General features: G+C 35.4%; 1 non-coding gene across 1 annotated transcript; it reads right to left on the bottom strand.

Annotated features, from left to right (window-relative positions):
- Positions 1-5,663: 5,663 nt before the first annotated feature.
- Positions 5,664-5,767, bottom strand: LOC130977633 (small nucleolar RNA R71). The gene has a single exon (XR_009085318.1). It is a non-coding gene; the product is annotated as a small nucleolar RNA R71 (small nucleolar RNA).
- Between the last annotated feature and the right edge of the window lie 432 nt (positions 5,768-6,199).

Genomic DNA, 6,199 nt, shown 5'->3' with positions numbered 1-6,199 from the left:
TCCAAGTCGGATTCCGGTATTGAATGACTGTGACGAGCTTCAAACTCCTGAAGGCTGGGTGTTAGTGACAAACGCAAAAGAATCAATGGATTCTATTCCAACCTGATTGAGAACCGACAGATGATTAGCCGTGCTGTGACAGAGCATTTGGACCATTTTCACTGAGAGGATTAAAAGTAGCCATTGATGATAGTGATGCCCTACATACAGCTTGCCATGGAAAGGAGTAAGAAGGATTGAAGGAAGAGCGAGTAGTGAAGTAGAGTTTCAAGAGGAACACAACATCTCCATACACCTATCTGAAATTCCCACTATTGATTTACATAAGTATTTCTATCCCTTTTTATTTTCTTTTTTTATTATTAATTTTCGAAACCATAAACCAATTTAATCTGCCTAACTGAGATTTACAAGGTGACTATAGCTTGCTTCATACCAAAAATCTCTGTGGGATCGACCCTTACTCACGTAAGGTTTATTACTTGGACGGCCCAGTACACTTGCTGGTTAGTTGAACGGAGTTGTGAGTTCAAATAGAGCCAATTATTAAATTTCATACAAGTACAAAGAGCATGGATCACAATTTCGTCCACCACTAGGTAAAGAATTTTAAATTTTATAAAGTATGTATATGTTAGGTGAGATCTTAGACTAATCAAGGATTCACTCTGTTAGCTCACTTAGCCTTATATGTACATCCTTACCTTTACCTCAGCCCCATTACAACCGTGAAAAGACCTCATGATGTTTGTATGTATACATTAAATATTTGTTGATTGGTTAGATGAAGAACAAAGTTTAGAAAGTATGACTAGGGAAGAGTAGAGTGATTGACCCTAGACACTTGAGAGATTAGAATGATATACACTACCAATGAGAGTTCAATGCTTAATTCTATGTTCCCTGCTTTTATGAGCTATCTTCTTACAAGTTTACTTATTTTCACTGTATGATTTGAATTAGTGAAATCCAGTTCATATTTATTCTTGAAGGATTTATTTACTTTTTTACCAAGTAGGTAGAAACATTTTGCATGTAGTTGCATTCACATTCATAGGCTGCATTGCATGAGTCTTGCCTTTTCCTATTCATTTATTTGGTCTCCTTGAGTTTAGCATGAGGACATGCTAATGATTAAGTGTGGGGAGGTTGATAAACCACTATTTCATGGTTTATATTGTATTTAATTGAGTGGTTTTATCAAGCTTTTCACCCACTTATTCATAAGATTTACATGATTTTACAATTCCTTCCTAGTTTAGTTCTATGATTGAAAACATGCTTCTTTGGTCTTAATTTAGCTAATCTTAATCCTCTCTTATTACCATTCGATGCCTTGATCTGTGTGTTAAGTGTTTCAGGCTTCATAGGGTAGGAATGGCTTAGAGAATAAAGAGGAAGCATGCAAAAATGGAAGGAACACAAGGAATTGAGGAGATGACCAGCGAGAAGTCACGCGGTCGCATGGCTCACGCGACCGCGCGAAATGGAAGAAATCAGAGTGACGCATTCGCGTGCATGACGCGACCGCGCGGATTGGAAGCTGCACGAACGACGCAAAAGCGTGGATGACGCGCACGCGTGGTACGAGAAATGCTAAGTGACGCGAATGCGTGGACGACGCGGACACGTGACGTGCGTGATGAGTGGATAATTTATACGCTTTTTGGCATTGTTTTTAGGTAATCTTTAGTATGATCTAGTTACTTTTAGGGATGTTTTCATTGGTTTTTATGCTAAATTCACATTTCTGGACTTTACTACGAGTTTGTGTGTTTTTCTGTGATTTTAGGTATTTTCTGGCTGAAATTGAGGGACCTTAGCAAAACTCTGATAGGAGGCTGACAAAGGACTGCTGATGTTGTTGGAATCTGACCTTCCTGCACTCAAAATAGATTTTCTAGAGCTACAGAACTTTAAATGGCGCGCTCTCAACGGCGTTGGAAAGTAGACATCCAGAGCTTTCCATCAATATATAATAGTTCATACTTTTTTTGAGATTTGATGACGTAAACTGGCGCTCAACGCCAGTTCCATGCTGCATTCTGGAGTCAAACGCCAGAAACACGTCACAAACCAGAGTTGAACGCCCAAAACACGTTACAACTTGGCGTTCAACTCCAAGAGAAGCCTCAGCTCGTGGATAGATCAAGCTCAGCCCAAGCACACACCAAGTGGGCCCCGAAAGTGAATTTATGCATCAATTACTTACCTCTGTAAACCCTAGTAGCTAGTTTAGTATAAATAGAACTTTTTACTAGTTTATTAGATATCTATGATTGTATTATTCAATCTTGGGACGTTTAGTTCTTAGATCTGGGGGTTGGCCATTCAGCCATGCCAGGACCTTTCACTTATGTATTTTCAACGGTGGAGTTTCTACACAACATAGATTAAGGGTGTGGAGCTCTGCTGTACCTCAAGTTTTAATGCAATTACTACTATTTTCTATCCAATTCGATTTATTCCTATTCTAAGATATTCGTTGCACTTCAACTTAATGAATGTGATGATCCATGACACTCATCATCATTCTCACCTATGAACGCGCGTGACCAACAACCACTTCCGTTCTACCTTAGACCAGGCGCATATCTCTTGGATTCCTTGATCAGAATCTTCGTGGTATAAGCTAGAATTGATGGCGGCATTCATGGGAATCCGGAAAGTCTAACCATGTCTGTGGTATTCCGAGTAGGATTCCGGGATTGAATGACTGTGACGAGCTTCAAACTCCTGAAGGCTGGGTGTTAGTGACAGACGCAAAAGAATCACTGGATTCTATTCCAACCTGATTGAGAACCGACAGATGATTAGTCGTGCTGTGACAGAGCATTTGGACCTTTTTCACTGAGAGGATGGGATATAGCCATTGACAACGGTGATGCCCTACATACAGCTTGCCATAGAAAGGAGTGATGAAAAACTAGAAGGAAGAAGTAGGAAAGCAGAGATTCAGAAGGAACATAACACCTCCATACACCTATCTGAAACTCCCACCATTGAATTACATGAGTAACTTTATCTTTATTTTCTGTTTATTTTATTATCTTTATTTAAACCAATAATCTCTTAATCCAGTTAAATCCGCCTGACTGGGATTTACAAGATGACCATAGCTTGCTTCATACCAACAATCTCTGTGGGATCGACCTTACTCACGTAAGGTATTACTTGGACGACCCAGTACACTTGCTGGTTAGTTGTGCGGAGTTGTGACAAAGTAAGATTCACGTTTGAGAGCACCAAATCTTTGGAGCCACTGTTGATGATCACAATTTTGTCTACCAAGTTTTTGGCGCCGTTGCTGGGGATTGTTCGAGTATGGACAACTGACGGTTCATTTTGTTGCTCAGATTAGGTAATTTTCTTTTCAAAAAGTTTTCAAAAATTTTTCAAAATTTTTCTTTGTTTTCATTTTTCCAAAAAAATTATTTTCGAAAATTTTTTTAAATTATTCTATGGCTTCAAAACTTTCAAGAATGAATTCTAGAGTTTCATGGTAACATGTTGAATCCTAGCTGGCTGTAAAGCCATATCCAAACTCCCTTGGGATTGGTCTTCAACTAATCACCACAATGCATGAAATGCCATCCTAAAGTTGGCTGGCTATTAAGCCATGTCCAACCCCTGAATTGGAGCTTTAGGCTAACATAAAAAGATTCCTGGAATTCTTCTTAAAGATTTTGAATTTCTTATTTTCTTTTTCCATATGTTTTTCGAAAAAAATATAATAAAAATACAAAAAAAATTAGAAAATCATAAAAACCAAAAATATTTTGTGTTTCTTGTTTGAGTCTTGAGTCAATTTTTAAGTTTGGTGTCAATTGCATGTTTTAAAAAATTTATTATGCATTTTTCGAAAATTCATGTGTTCATGGTGTTCTTCATGATCTTCAAGTTGTTCTTGGTAAGTCTTCTTGTGTGATCTTGATGTTTTCTTGTTTTGCATCTTTTGTTGTTTTTCATATGCATTTTTCGTTTGTTAGAATCCATGCATTAAAGATTTCTAAGTTTGGTGTCTTGCATGTTTTCTTTGCATAAAAAATTTTTCAAAAATATGTTCTTGATGTTCATCATGATCTTCAAAGTGTTCTTGGTGTTCATCTTAATATTCATAGTGTTCTTGCATGCATAATTGGTTTTGATAAAAAATTTTCATGTTTTGGGTCATAATTGTGTTTTTCTCTCTCATAATTAAAAATTTAAAAATAAAAAATATCTTTTCCTTATTTCTCTCCAAATTTTTGAAAATTTGAGTTGACTTGGTCAAAAATTTTTAAAATTAGTTGTTTCTTACAAGTCAAGTCAAATGTTCAATTTTAAAAAAATCTTATCTTTTTAAAACTTTTTCAAAAATTAAATCTTTTTCATTTTTCTTATTAATTTTCGAAAATCTTTTTAAATATTTTTCAAAAATCTTTTTCTTAATTTTATCTTGATTTTCAAAAATTATACTAACAAGTAATATGATTGATTCAAAAATTTGAAGTTTGTTACTTTCTTGTTAAGAAAGGTTCAATCTTTAAATTCTAGAATCTTATCTTTTAGTTTCTTGTTAGTTAAGTAATTAATTTTAATTTTAAAAATTAAATCTATCTTATCTTATCTTTTATATCATATCTTTTTCAAAATTTTATCTTTTTAAAAAATTTGATTTTAAAATATCTCATCTAACTTCTTATCTTCTTATCTTTTCAAATTTGATTTTAATATCTTTTTCAACTAACTATTTGACTTTTTGTTTGTTTCTTATCTTTTTCAAGACCACCTAACTACTTTTCCCTCTTTAATTTTTGAAAATATCTCATCTCTTTTTCAAAAATTCTTTTTAATTGTTTTAAATTTTAATTTTAATTATATCTTATCTTTAATTTTCGAAAATCATTAACTACTTTTTCAAAATTATTTTCAAATTCTCCCTCTCTTCGCTTCTTCTATTTATTTATTTATTTATTTACTAACACTTCTCTTTACCTCTCTTCATCTCCAATCATTGCCTCTATCCTCACCCTTGTGATTGGATTCTCCACTCTTATTCCTTTCTTCTTCTACTAATAATAAGGATCCTCTTTGTCCAGATATAGAGGATTCCTATTCCTTTTTCTTTTTCTCTTTTCTTTCATATGAGCAGGAATAAGGAAAAAGGCATCTTTGTTGAAGCTGATCCAGAACCTGAAAGGACTTTGAAAAGGAAACAAAGAGAAGCTAAATTACAACAATCCAGAGGCAACCTTTCTGAAATTTTTGAACAAGAAAAGGAGATGGCAGCCGAACCCAACAACAATAATGCAAGGAGGATGCTTGGTGATTTCACTAAAGCAATGTCCAAGTTTGATGGAAGAAGCATTTCAATTCCTGCCATTGGAGCAAACAATTTTGGGTTAAAACCTCAATTAGTTGCTTTGATGCAACAGAACTGCAAGTTTCATGGACTTCCATCTGAAGATCCTTATCAGTTTTTAACTGAGTTCTTGCAGATTTGTGAGACTGTTAAGACTAATGGAGTAGATCCTGAAGTCTATAGGCTCATACTTTTCCCTTTTGCTGTAAGAGACAGAGCTAGAACATGGTTGGACTCACAACCTAAAGATAGCCTGGACTCCTGGGATAAGCTGGTCACGGCCTTCTTGGATAAATTCTTTCCTCCTCAAAAGTTGAGCAAGCTTAGAGTGGATGTTCAGACTTTCAAGCAAAAAGATGGTGAATCCCTCTATGAAGCTTGGGAAAGATACAAGCAGATGACCAAAAAGTGTCCTTCTGACATGTTTTCAGAATGGACCATATTAGATATATTCTATTATAGTCTATCTGAGTTTTCCAAAATGTCATTGGACCATTCTGCAGGTGGATCCATTCACTTAAAGAAAACGCCTGCAGAAGCTCAAGAACTTATTGACATGGTTGCAAATAACCAATTCATGTACACTTTTGAGAGGAATTCCATGAATAATGGGACGCCTCGGAGGAAGGGAGTTCTTGAAATTGATGCTCTGAATGCCATATTGGCTCAGAACAAAGTGTTGACTCAGCAAGTCAACATCATTTCTCAAAGTTTGAATGGATGGCAAAATGCATCCAACAGTACTAAAGAGGCAGCTTCTGAAGAAGCTTATGATCCTGAGAACCCTGCAATAGCAGAGGTAAATTACATAGGTAAACCTTATGGAAACACCTATAATTCATCATGGAGAAATCA

This window comes from Arachis stenosperma, chromosome 4 (genome assembly GCF_014773155.1).
Source record: "Arachis stenosperma cultivar V10309 chromosome 4, arast.V10309.gnm1.PFL2, whole genome shotgun sequence".
NCBI classification, from domain to species: Eukaryota; Viridiplantae; Streptophyta; class Magnoliopsida; order Fabales; family Fabaceae; genus Arachis; species Arachis stenosperma.
This window is presented reverse-complemented; position numbering and strand designations above follow the sequence as displayed.